The sequence below is a fragment of the Ictidomys tridecemlineatus genome, chromosome 11 (assembly GCF_052094955.1).
Source record: "Ictidomys tridecemlineatus isolate mIctTri1 chromosome 11, mIctTri1.hap1, whole genome shotgun sequence".
NCBI classification, from domain to species: Eukaryota; Metazoa; Chordata; class Mammalia; order Rodentia; family Sciuridae; genus Ictidomys; species Ictidomys tridecemlineatus.
This window is the reverse complement of record NC_135487.1, coordinates 93,989,375-94,003,870: the sequence shown is the minus strand read 5'-3', so window position 1 is coordinate 94,003,870 and position 14,496 is coordinate 93,989,375. Positions and strand designations below refer to the sequence as shown.

General features: G+C 40.0%; 1 long non-coding RNA gene across 1 annotated transcript; it reads right to left on the bottom strand.

Moving 5' to 3' along the window:
• Positions 1 to 3,776: 3,776 nt before the first annotated feature.
• Positions 3,777 to 9,095, bottom strand: LOC144368191 (uncharacterized). Its single transcript, XR_013427968.1, has 2 exons — positions 8,415 to 9,095; positions 3,777 to 5,734 (listed from the first exon to the last, which is right to left on the bottom strand). It is a non-coding gene; the product is annotated as an uncharacterized LOC144368191 (long non-coding RNA).
• Positions 9,096 to 14,496: the final 5,401 nt, after the last annotated feature.

The following is a 14,496-nucleotide window of genomic DNA, read 5'->3' as shown; positions in this document are numbered from 1 at the left end:
ACAGCAATATTAAGTAGTGGAGTGAGAAAAGCCTGTATAGGCCACCAACACATTCTTTGAGAGACAGTTAAGGAGAAGAATGCAAAATGTTTACATTATTGAGATTAAAATAAAAGAGCAAATATGACACAGTTGGAGCATGAAAAAACAGCACAAAAAATGCTGCAAACTTTAGTATGAAGCTCCATTCTGACTGTCTGGGTTATCCTTACAATAAAGACATCACAAACATACAAACTCCTGCAGCTGAAGTAAATTACCATCAAAGAAACAGCAACACTACTAGCTAGCTTTACTTTGAAGGAAGGTCTGGGGAGGAGCCTGGAAGGGCTGTATCTACACATCTGTAAAAGGATGAGATTCCATGGAGGCTGTATATAAAAGGCCTGTACCTAGCATACATGCTGGGGTATTCCTTTAGTGGAATAGTTTTTCTTTTCCTTTTTGTGTCATGAATTTTATTTTGAATATTTTTATTGGTGTATCATAGTTATACACATTGATGGGATTTTTTGTTACATATTCATACATGCACACATTATAAGAATATAATTTGGCCAATACCATTCCTTAGCACTGTTCCCTCACTCCCTTTCTCCCACTCCCTGGTCCCTTTTCTCTTTTTGACCTCCCACTTATTTTTAGGAGATCCACCCCAACTTTTTTTTCCCTTTTTTTCTCTAGCCTCTACATATCAGAGAAAAACATAACACTTGATCTTCTGACTTTGGTTTATTTTGCTTAACATAATAGTCTCTGTTTCCATTCATTTTCTTTCAAATGACATAATTTTATTTCTATTTATGGCTCAATAAATTTTCATCATGTATGTACACCACATTTTTTTAATCCATTCACCTGTCAATGGACACCGAGGCTACTTCCATAGATTGGTTATTGTGAATTGTTTTGCTATGAACATGGATATATATGTAACCTTATAATATGATGACTTTAATTCTTTAGGATAAACACTGAGGATTGGTATAGCTGAGTCATATGGTGGTTCCATTTAAGGAACCTCCATACTGATTTCTATAGTGCTTATACTAATGTACAATCCCACCAACAGTGTAAAAGTGTCCCTTTCTCTCCACATCCTCTCCAGCATTTATTATTATTAGTATTCTTAATGACTGCCATTTTGACTGTTGTGAGATTTGCATTTCCCTAATTGCTAATGATGTTGAACATTTTTTCATATATTTGTGGCCATTTGTATTTTTTCTTTTAAGAAGTGTCTGTTTAATACATTAGTATGTTTATATTTATTAATTGGGTCATTTGATTTTTTTGAGTTCTTTATATATTCTAGATATTAATCCTCTCTCAATACAGTAGCTAGGCAAAGATTTTCTCCCATTCTTTAGGTTCTCTCTTTCTATTCTTAATTATTGCCTCTGCTGTGCAGAAGCCTTTTAATTTGATGCCATCTCATTTATTAACTTTTAGCATTATTTCTTGAGCTTATTATTTTTTGAGACCCTTCCCATCTGGGCTTGAAGGATGGAGCTCCTATACCATAGCAGCCAGAATAGAGGGGACTCGCCCCTTCAATCAGAGACCCCCTCCCACCTGGGTGTCTGGGAGAGCTGGTACACCACCTCAGCCAGGGTTTTGGGGAGTCACTCTAGGCGGGAAACCCCTCCCACCTGGTTTTCAGGGGGAATTCCTATACTGTTTTAGCCAGGGTAAAGCGGACTTGCCCTTTCAATTGGTAGACCCCTCCCAGGTGGGTTTCTGGGTGAGCTCTTATCTGTCTCCAGGAAGTGTAGAGGGAACTCGCCCCTTCAATTGGGATACCCTCCCACCTGGGTGTCCAGGGAGGCTTGATTACTGCAGCAGCCAAGGTAGAGGGGACTCCTCCTTCCAGAAGGCAGACACCTCCCACCTAGGTGTGAGAAGAAGATCCTATACCTATACCGTCACAGACAGGGTAGAGGGGACTTGCCCCTCCAGTCAGGACACCTCTCTCAACTGGGTTTCTGGGGGAGCTTTTATTCTGCTGCAGCCAGGGTAGAGGGGACTAGATCCTCCAGGAGGGAGATTTCTTCTACCAGGGTGTCCTGGGGAGCTCCTATACCACTGAAGCAAGGATAGAGGGGACTTGCCCTTCCAGTCTGGAGACCCCTCTCAACTGGCTATCTGGGTGAGCTCCTCTACCTCTGCAGAAAGCATTAAGGAAACTTCCCCATCCAGTCGGAGACCCCTCTCATCTGTGTGTCAGGGGGAGCTCCTATAACCCCGCAGCTAGTGTAGAGGAGACTCGCCTCTCCAGTCCAGAGACCCCATTACCTGGGTGTTGTGGGGAGCTCCTATACCTCCAGAATCAGGGGAGAGGGGACTCCACCCTACATGCGGAAAATCCCTTCCACCTGATTGTCAGGGCAGTACATATAGTGCTACAGCCAGGGGAGAGGGGACTCCCACTCGAGGCGGGAGACCCCTCCCACCTGGGTGTAGAGGGGACCTCCTATATCACTGCAGCCAGGGTAGAGAGTGCTTGTCCCTTCAGGCGCAAGACCCTTCCCACCTGGGTGTCTGGTGGAGCTCTTATACCCCAGCAGCCAGGGTAGAGGCGACTCACACCTCCAGGCGAGAGACACCTCCCACCTTGGAATGGGGATAACTCCTATACCGCCTAAGCCTGGAGAGAGGGTGCTTGCCCTTCAAGGCAGAAGACCCCTCCCACATGAATGTCTGGAGAGGGAGGGTTCTTATACAGCTACAGCTGGGTAGCAGTGACTTGTGTCTTCAGGCCAGTGTCCTCTCCCTCCTGCAGTTAAAATGGGCCTCTTATACCCCCTCAGGCAAGGTTAAAGGGACTCGCCCCTTCAGGCTGGAGACCTTCCCACTAGGGTGTGTTTGTAGGGGAAGAACTCATATACCAAAGCATCCAGGAAAGAGGGATTAGCCCCTCAAGGCAGAAGACCCCTCCCACCTGGGTGTCGCTGGGAACTTGTATACCACCTTAGCCAGGGTAGAGCAGACTACCCCATCCAGACGAGAGACCCTTCCAACCTGGCTATCAGCAGGAGCTCATATATTACCACAGTCAGGGTAGAAATTACTTGCCCCTCCTGGCAGGAGATCCCTCACATCAGGGTGTCAGTGAAAGCTCATTGTTAGACCAGGATTCAAAAAAAGACCACTGACTCCAATTAAAATCAAATTAAAGCAAGCTTATTATTTCGACCGGCCAGACTGCCTTTTCCTCCCAAAACGGCAGGAACAAGACAGCAGCCCCAGCTTTCCTACAGCCCAGCTTTATAGCCCAGAAAGTTACACAAAAGGGGGGTTACAGATAACAGGACTCTGACAAGCATCACACTAATGGTAGTTTACATTTTTTGCTGGCCCCAACATCAGAATTTATGAAGCCCATTAGAGCCTCAGAGAGGGTCGTTGTCTGGCCAGGGAAGGCCAATATTTATGAGGTGTCACTAAAGTTTCAGAGAGGGCTGCTATCTGGTCAGAGAGCCAGGCATGGGTGAGTTCAAGGCACGGGCAGGCATTCCAAGCAGGTTCAGAATTTGCAGTAATTTATAGTAAAGCTGAAATTAGCTTTTCATGGCTTTGTGGTGAGAGGGCTCCCAATTTAATAAAAGATCAGGTTGGGTTTATCATTCCCCCCTTTTCTTATGTGTCCCTTTCAAATCTTTGATAGGGTAGGGGAAGAGCACTGAGGGAATTTTAATCCCTCAGGTAACAGTCTCCAAATTTTTAGAACTCACCCAAAACCAGTCTCCCTGATTTTACCTGACTTAATTAATTACTTATATTGATAATCTATTTATTTTTGGCTCCATTGTTGTAAGAAGACAGGCGTCACTCATTTTGGCTTCTTCTGAGCTGAGAGAGGGTGACGTGAGGGAGCACGGCGTGAGGGACATGAGTTGCCTTTTAGAAGTCAGTTCGGTTTGAAGTCTGGTTGGGGAAGAACAGGTTGTAAAGTCTTCTGGGGATGGGTGCTTCTATGAGAGAAACAAAAACCATGAGTACTGAGTAAATGTTGTAGCAGCTGGAACGTGTCACTGTATAGAAGTTCCCTCACCAGGCTTTAACATTTCCAGTTATCAGGCCTGTAAATTTAACATTTAACTTTTAGTATTACAGATGTCCTTCCCCATAAGATACAGTTTAATAATTTAATGCCATCTGATCTTGCAAAATTTTTTTACTAGTATGAGCTCTGTGTCTAATAGAGAAACCTTTAATTCTGTTACTCAGGGCTGGATAATCATACTAGCAAACACGAAGCCTACCTGTGTAGGTTAGGAATAACTGTAGGCCTTAAACTAAAAACTTTTGTCTCTGGCAGCTCCTCTTGATAGTCTCTTTTTATAGTTATCAGACATTTCTGTCTGAGAATCCTTCTTTGTAGCCTCCAGTCTTACTTATTTTGGGAGGCTAACATAAAGTGTATACCTTAAATAATAATAATAATTATTATTATCATCATTATTATTATTTAAAATGCCCAGGAATGGCTGTATTTTGGTTTTAACTGTCTTTGCTAAGTGTTTAAGATGAAGCAGTCAAACTGACTTTTGTTTCTATCTATTGTTAACAGCTGAGCTTTTATGGGAGTCATTCCTGGGGAAACTTCTCAGTTCTGCTAGTGCCATTTGCGCTAGGATGGGTCTAGGTCTTGCTTGACCATGTGGCTTCCCTCAGAAGCACCAGGGATGTCTCCCTTCTCTGATGACTCTCCTCTTCATAGCAAATGCACTGATTGGCTTTCTGTTCTCCAGTGGTCTCATTAGTCTCCCTGATCGGGAGGTTATGTGGCCCAGAGTTGCAAAGCTCTTTAGAGAAGTCCCCTGTTCCCTGGATTCAGACTGACTCAGAGGGCAAGAGCCGAATATTGGTTTTTCTGGCCCTTTTAATTTAACTTTAATTTTAAAACTTAATCTTAAACATCCAGCAAATAAATTTTAACAGCCTTATATTAAGAGTACTGGGCTTTAATGTCTATAACTTTATAATTATTTATCTTTTTATTAATTGGGATCTGTATTATCCTATCTGTCTTGTAGGTGATGGCTTATTATCTCAAACTAACCCATGTTGTGTTTTTAAAGCAACACTTCTGTAAAACACTAACAGGGAATCTTTAGATCACTTATAAGGAAATTACAAAATAAAATTAACAAGAGTAAAAACACTTAGTTCGTGTAACAGCTACCCTGAATTTTTGTCTGAGTTATACATTATATCCCCTGTTTGAGATCCTAGTAATCTTGACAGAAAAAAAACAACAAAAAACAAATTTTTGAACATAACTTTAAATGAACTAAAATCTGGCCTACTGTTTTCATAGTCTTTCTCACATGTAGTAAGATGGGACACAGAGCCTCATCTCAGGTAAGGCAGGGCTCTTTATAAATCTTAAGTGTTTTAGTTCTAAAGCTGATCTTTGTATTTTTAATTATCATTTTACAAAGTTTACATAAATTGTTTGAGGTCACATGAACATTAGCTAACACCATTTGATATCACATTTAAAACATGAATTAAAGAAAGGCTGAAAGTTTTAACCTTTACATAGATTAGGCTCTCATTAACTTAACAATACATTTAAATTGTTCCCCAATGTAAGAAGTAACAAAACTTTACATATCTTATTGATAACAGGTAAATAAATCCCCAATATATTTTTTTACCATACAACTTCCGAACACCAGCTTGATATAATGCTCTTTCAAAGTTTCTACCTTACAGACTTGTATACCTGGAAGATATGAGCACATTAATAGCATCACAATTACATTGATGTTTCTACATTAACCAAGCTTAGCTTTTAAAAAAATGGCAGTACAGTGCTCTAAAATAACAGTTCTTATTTAACCAGTTGTTTAATTTTTATGGTTGCTTGCTCTAGAAAAAAGTAAAACTTAATAAACACAATGTTATGGGTAAACTTATATTTTAAGAAATTTTTGTCTCTTTAACACATGACTGATTTTTACAATCTTATACAGACTTTAGTACAAACTTATACAGACCTTAGTAAATCAATCAGATATCTAACAAAAGTACTCATGAATAATCCCATATCAAATTTTTTTTACTTATTTATCAAAATATTAGACAAATGTATTGAACAGTGTAAACCATTTTTTGTTGAAGGAAAAGTCCTAGAACCAAGGCATATTAGACATTTTATAGACATTAATATTTTATGAGTTTTTTGAACACCTAGAAAAACTTGTAAGTTAAATTTAAAGACATTTATTTTTATCTGTTTATCCAATTTAAATTGAACCATTTAAATCACATGAATTAAAAATCTTTGGATCCATTTTTTTTAATTTGTTTTTATGAGCGCTCCTTATATATGTTAATTTGTATATCATATATAAGATATACGGACATATGTATATATAGACATACAACACATAACAAAAGTGTGCACACATAACAATAGTAAAGGCCTTAGTAACTTTTCGCAGGTGAAATCTCCATTGCAATGTTTCAAAAACTCCACAGTTGGTCAAAGATAGGACTGATCAGAAAAACATTAACCTAGGTCTGTAGGGTCAAAATCATGAGCTCAAAAAAATACAGAATCTAAGGAAAAAAACAAGAGTCCTAGTAAAAATGACTGGCCAGTAATTAGTAAATACCATACAATTTACTTTTTTTTCCTTAGGTCTCAGATCAGTCTCCTACTGAGCTTGCAGGCTTCTTTCATTTGCATTTCAACATAAGTCCTGGCTGAGGTCTGGAAGGAGCAGGGAAAAACTGCTATTCTGAGCAGACACCTCAGGCCTAAGGCATTTTAACTATAAGTCATAATTTTCAAGTTCCAATGTTGAAAATCATGATACAAGTTTAAGATACAATTCACAAAATTTTATATCTTTACATCTTGTTTTGTCAACAGATACCATACTATGATTTACTATCCTTGTCCAAATTAATGCACTGGTACACACAGTAACATTTTCCCAGGCTACCCAATTCAAAATTGGTGAAAAAAGACTGAATGATTGGGAAGTTACTTGCCAACTTGGAAGTAGAGTTCTTTAGTTTTCCATCCTAAGTATTTAAGTTCTCTGACATGAATTATTTGAAATCATAAACTAAACAACTACCTAAACCCAACTTTTAACTGCAGCATTGTGCAATGCATCAAAAACCCATTCAGATACCAGATTGTTACAATAAAACATCATCTTTTAGATACACATTTAGCCAAGATCATTGCCAAGAAACAATTTATAATATCAACACACTATTGCACATGTCTTAAAGGGTCAGAAACAAAGACACAGGACAGACAGAGAGGAGCTCCAGACTATGGCTGACAGAAACCTTTACAAACAGAGCAGATAAGAGAAAAATCTCCTACACCAGTGGCACCATAGATGTCCCCACAAGGGGACCAGATGTTTTCACAGAGGAGCAATTTGAAATATAAAATCAAGGGTCTCCATGGCGACTTTACTGCATTAAGTGTCTCCTTTTTCTTTTTCTCTTTTCAAGAAGACAGAGGTGGCATAATCCTTACAGTGCAGGGAAAGAAGGAGGGAATCCCCGAAGCAACAGGGCTTCAGCAGCTGCTGGGAGTCCCTCAGTCCCTCCTTTTATTTACAGGATTCCACCCCAAGCACATTTCATCTCCTAACATTTCAGTAGTCAGTTCTCAAAAAGTTCTGGGGGTGGGGGGGTATCAAAATTTGTAACTGAAAGTTCGGTTCCTGACCTTAGAGCCAATTAATGCCAATTTAATAATGAGGACAGGGTTTTGAGAAAAAGAAAAAGGGAGTTTTATTGTTTTGCTAACAAAGGAGAAACACCGGGAACTCTGCCCAAAGGTTTTGACTCTCTTGATCTGGAGGGACAAGGGGTTTTAAAGGAGTCTCACTTGTTAACCTGGGAGATACTCAGTTCTTAGGTCCCCAGCAGGCATTGCCCTCTGCACTGGAGGTGCTTCAAGCAGCCAGCTAGGGGATTCTCTCCTCCTGCTTAACAAAGGGGGGTACAGTTCATCACAGTTCCTTAAAATACAGTCCAAAGGGGTGTCAGGCTGACTTGCTTTATTACTCATTTTCACGTCCAATATCCTTAAGTTTTTATCACTGAAATCACACAACAAAACGCACAAAAACAAACAAACAAAAAACATATAGAACACAGAACAAAAACAAGAAAACAGAAACCCGGCACCGAAACAGAAACAGAGGAGCAATGCAACGTCTTGCCAAAGCTCCGGGGTAGGAGTGCGTGCGTGCCCGTCGGCACCTCTCTACCCTTCCAGAGGAATTCCCTACAGAACAGAACAGAAGACAGAACGATTTCTCGTACTGTCCGGACAGGAGTATATGTGAGCCTCGCCAGGCCACCTCTCTGTCATCAGAAGAGATCTCCCTTAACCGGATATCAGATGTTATAAAGGCGCCACTTACCTATGGAGGCCTCCTCCACCAGGTGCTTGCTAATAGTTTTAGTGCGGCAGTTCACTGCAGGGTTCCGGGGACCGAAGGCTCACTCCGAGGCCTTGGAACGTCTCAAGTTGCGCACCCCCTAGAGTGGCTCTCCAGCCCGGAGCCCTGGAGCAAAGGCCGGCTTCAGAATATCCAGCAGTCTGGTCTTGTGTTCTGGTCGGGCAGGGTCATCTCGCTGGGGCCTCCAAAATGTTAGACCAGGACGCAAGAAAAGACCACTGACTCCAATTAAAATCAAATTAAAGTAAGCTTATTATTTCGACCGGCCGGACTGCCTTTTCCTCCCAAAACGGCAGGAACAAGACAGCAGCCCCAGCTTTCCTACAGCCCAGCTTTATAGCCCAGAAAGTTACACAAAAGGGGGGTTACAGATAACAGGACTCTGACAAGCATCACACTAATGGTAGTTTACATTTTTTGCTGGCCCCAACATCAGAATTTATGAAGCCCATTAGAGCCTCAGAGAGGGTCGTTGTCTGGCCAGGGAAGGCCAATATTTATGAGGTGTCACTAAAGTTTCAGAGAGGGCTGCTATCTGGTCAGAGAGCCAGGCATGGGTGAGTTCAAGGCACGGGCAGGCATTCCAAGCAGGTTCAGAATTTGCAGTAATTTATAGTAAAGCTGAAATTAGCTTTTCATGGCTTTGTGGTGAGAGGGCTCCCAATTTAATAAAAGATCAGGTTGGTTTATCACTCATATACAGCCACAGTCAGGCTAGAGGGGACTCGCCCCTCCATGCGGGAGACATTTTCTAGCTGTATGTCAGCGAGAACTCAGATACCATCACAGCCAGGGTAAAGGGGACTGGCCCTTTCAGGCAGGAGACCCCTCCCACCTGTGCATTTGGGGAAAATCCTATACCACCACAGACAGGGTAGAGGGGATTTGCTCCTCCAGATGGGAGATTCCTCCCACATGGTTGTGGTGGATGGAGCTCCTATATCCATGAAGTCAAGGTAGTGGGGACTCTAGGCAGGAGACCACTCCCAGCTTGGTGTCAGGTGATCTGTTACACAACCATAGCCAAGGTAGAGGGTACTTTCCCCTTCTGGCAGAAGACCTCTCCCACCTGGGTGCGTGAGGGAGCTCGTAAACCCCCGCAGTGGTGTAGAGGAAACTCGCCCCTTCAGGTGGGAGACCCCATAACCTGGGTGTTGGGGGGAACTCCTATGCCGCCAGAGCCAGTGGAGAGCGAGAAAGTCAGCACTATTCAGATGACCTCCTTGGCCATGGAGGACCTCCAGAGCGTCATGGCTAGGACTCCTGCGATGGCTGGTGTGGCACAGCTCTGACAAGAAGATGACCAAAGGCAGGGGCCTTTCCCCATCGCCAGAGGGGGACAAGACTGGGCCAAGCACAAGCCGAGGCTAGAGGAGCATCAGGTCCGGTACTGACAGTGTGCCTTGGATGCCAGCACCTTGGGCTGGGAGAACTCTCCATGGCTATGTGCTGGGAGGGGCTGTCTGGGACTTCGGGGCCTGGGCACATGGCGGGCTATGGCGATGTGGCTGGGTGTGGCAGCTTCCCACATGCTGGACATTCCCAGGGTCATGTGGTGCCTGGAGGCATACTGGATGGTTGCAGAGTGGCCAGCCAGGACCTGGCCAGCAGAGTCTCACACCCTACCCTCACCCCCACCTATATCCTCACTTCACCAGAAGCTACTGAGGCCCCCCACACCAGGGCTCCACAAGAAGGCCCCATGAACTGGGTTGAGGGGGAGAAATTTTACAATTTGCAACAATGTAGATAAACTTGGAGGATATTATGCCAAGTGAAATAACCCAGACACAGACAAATACTGCTTGATCTCACTTATATAGAGTCTAAAAGTCAAACTCATTGAAGAAAGTAAATTCATTTGGCTAGAGGTATACAAATTCATCAATTCCACACTTTCCAGAATGAAAAATACAGATGCAGAAGACTCAATAAAAATGAAACAAAAATTGCTAGATTAATCCAAAAAAAGACCTCATAATGGAATTTTGAGAACATACACCCAGTCTTGAAAATCAAACAAAACACCCCAATTTCAATAAGATTAAAAATCTTGCCTGTCCAGAGCCACAGTTTAGTCGGAATGACTCCTGGCATTTTGCCAGAGGGAATGGTTGAAAGATGACTCTGCTCCAGGAATAAGGCTGCTCTGGGATTAGGGAGGATTCTGCTCCCTATGACACCTGCTACTTTGGAGTTCCCATTGAGTTCTCTTGGGTTTCAGGAGAATTGGCACAAGGACCCTGGTGGAGGGAGTGTGTTCCTGAGAACTCTGTGTAGAGTGCTGGTGAGAGTTCTGGAAAAAAGAGTTGCTGTTTGAACCTACAAGGCTGTGTGGCGGCTTGGGTATTTTGTGCCCAGCCAGACTGCAGCACCTGAGAGGACATAGGAAATTAAAATCAGTTTATAAACTGTGATCTACTGAAAAAGGTAAAACTAAAAAGAAAGTGAAAGGATCTAGGGTTGGAGTAGAGGAAGGAAGACAAAATGGTACATAGTGGATTTTTAGGGCAATGGAACTATTCTACCTGGCACTACATAGTAGTACTGGATGGTGGATACATTCTGCATGGTACTGTATGATTGATACATCTCATCACACTTGTTAAAAAGGTTGGGAAAGTAGCTTTGTGAATGAAGAACAACTAAGCATTAGATTCAATCCCAGTCCTGCAATTATAAAAATAAAATACAAAGAAAGCATCAAGGGAATATAGAACTCAGAAGTTGATGTGAACTGTGGTGTCTATACCTAGTCCAATCTATGCCTTTCAGAAGAAGGTAGAAATGTTTCTCAGAGATGCATAAAACTAACACCTTTCTGAATAAAGCAAAGAAATGTACAATAACATGAAAAAATAAATAAAAAGTTAGCTCTTAAAAATTAAGAAAGAATGAGGTTATCTGTTACTTAAAAAGTGCTGTATATTTGAAGAAAAAGTCTTTTTGCCCTTCGTGAATATTCTAAAAACACAGGTGAAAATAATAGCTGTGAACAGTTTCTATTGTCACATATTTTATAATTTTATGGGCAGTTTCCTCAAGAAACTTGTGGCTCTTAGTGTATATACCACCATGTTAACTAAGGCATTGCTTGCAAAGCCAAGATACAGAAATAACCTAAGTGTCCCCTCACACATGAAAGGACTCTTTAAAAAGGCAATATGGTGGTATACATCCACAATTAAATACTATTAATTCTACAAAAACAGGAAATTCTGCAATTATAACAATATGGATGAAAGTATGTTAAGTGAGGAGATCATGTTAAGTGAAATAAGCCAAGTAGTGGGAGAAAAAAACCTATTCTCTCACTTAACCTGTGGAATCTAAGAGTCAAAATAATAGAAGTGGAGAGTACAATGGTGTTTACCAAGTCTCATGTGTGTTGCATGGAGGCAGGAGGCAGCCAGGAGGGTAGATGAGGAAAAGGGGAGAGTTTGGTAAACAGGCATGAGGTTAAGTTAGATAGGAAGAGGACTATAATTAGCAATAATGTGTGTTTCAAAATAGCTAAGACAGAATTTTTAAATGCTCTCATCACAAAGAAATGAAAAATTCTTAGGTGATGCATAAGCTAATTTATCTGAAATATTACATGGTACCTTATTGACATATGTGAATAGTTTCTTAATTAAAAATAAATAATAAGGAGGAATATTTACTGGTTTTTATAGATACACATAAAGAATTACATAAACCATAAAGTGTTATGATTTAAGACTTTACTCCAAAGCTTTTATTATTTCCCTGCTTAAAATATTTCTCTTGTTCTGCTAAACTCCTGAAGTCTTTTACATGTAGATATGTAGTAGTTGCATTGTAAAGAAAAGATACAAGAGCAAGGAATAAGAGTTTAATGTAATTTTGATATATATTATGAAAGTATTTTGCTGGTATTACCACAAAGTTTTTATCAAAAGAGAAATACGTAATTCTAGAGGAATAAAATGTATGGGGTTTTTCTGTAACATCAATATTAAGTAGTGAAGTCAGAAAAGCCTATATAGGCCACCAAAACATTCTTGGAGAGACAGTTAAGGAGCAGAATGCAAAAGGTTTACATTATTAAGATTAAGAATCAAAGAGCTAATATGACACAGTTAGAGCATGACAAAACAGCACAAAGAATGCTGCAAACTTTAGTGTGAAGCTCCATTCTGGCTGTCTGGGTTATCCTTAAAATAATGATATCACAAGCATACAAACTCCTGCAGCTGAAGTAAATTACCATCAAAGAAACAGCAACACTACTAGCTAGCTCTACTTTGAACGAAGGTCTGAGGAGGAACCTGAAAGGGCTGTATCTACACATCTGTGAAAGGATGAGATTCCAAGAAGGATATATATAAAAAGCCTGTACTGAGCACACATGCTGGGGTATTTTTTAATAGCACAGTGTTTTTTTCCTTTTTTATCATGAATTTTATTTTCAATAATTTTATTGGTTTATTATAGTTGTACACATTGATGGGATTTTTTGTTACATATTCATACATGCACACATTATGAGAATATAATTTGGCCAATATCATTCCTTAGCACCTTTCCCTCACTCCCCATCTCTCACTCCCTGGTCCCTGTCCTTTTTGTCACCTCCCACTGATTTTTTAGGAGATACACCCCAAATTTGTTTTCCTTTTTCTCTCTAGCCTATACATATCAGAGAAAAACATAACAACCTTTGATCTGCTGACTTTGACTTATTTTGCTTAACATAATAGTCTCTGGTTTCATCTATTTTCCTGCAAATGACATAATTTTATTTTTATTCATGGCTCAGTATAGTTTCATCTTGTATGTACACCACATTTTTTTAATCCATTCATCTGTCAATAGACACCAAGGCTACTTTCATAGATTTGTTATTGTGAATTGTTTTGCTATAAACATGGATATACATGTATCCATATAATATGATGACTTTAATTTTTAGGACAAACACTGTGGATTGGTATAGCTGAGTCATATGGTGATTCCATTTAAGAAACATCCGTACTGATTTCCATAGTTGTTGTACTAATGTACAATCCCACCAACAGTGTAAAAGTGCCCCTTTCTCTCCACATCCTCCCCAGCATTTATTATTATTTGTATTCTTAATGACTGCCATTTTGACTGTTGTGAGATTTGCATTTCTCTAATTGCTAATAATGTTGAACTTTTTTTTATATATTTGTTGGCCATTTTTTCTATTAAGAAGTTTCTGTTTAATACATTTGTATGTTTATATTTATTAATTGGGTTATTTGATTTTTTTGAGTTCTTTATAAATTCTAGATATTAATCCTCTCTCAAAACAGTAGCTAGGCAAAGATTTTCTCCCATTCTTTAGGTTCTATCTTTCCATTCTTAATTATTGCCTTTGCTGTGCAGAAGCCTTTTAATTTGGTGCCATCTCAATTATTAACTCTTATCATTATTTCCTGAGCTTTTGGGGTCCTATTGAGAAAGTCATATTCTATGCCTGTATGCTAGAATGTTGATCCTATATTTTCTTCTAGGAGTAGCATTGTTTCTGGTGCAATGATGGCACAGTTTTACTGTGGAATCTCCTGCTGATAATGATCACAATTGGTACAAAGAAGTTTCATATTTATGCATGACATTGCATTACTTCACCTGTCTGATACCACCTCTCACATGTAGGAAACCTAGAATGAACAAGGTAGCTGAATTAGAGAAACTGCAAAAAAAAAAATTAAAACATCTTCTTAATTATTTTGAATGCTAAATGGATGTTTCTTTGAAGGCAATATAATACAGCAGAGAGTTATATAGCAGCTAGGTTTTATACAAGTTAGAGTAGCAAAAACAGTTTTTAAATTCATTTTGACTTGTTACCAGCTGATATATTAGTTTTCTCAAATAAGGAAATGCTAAGTGCTAATGTTGCAGTTATTACTGAGTTCCTGGTTGCTGAAGGAAGCCTGGCACTTTATTAGTATAATGAATTTACAATTATTAACTTATTTAATTGCAAATACATATTATCTGTATTATTAGCCTGATAATTATTTTTCCATTAGTAGAAATTTTAAGT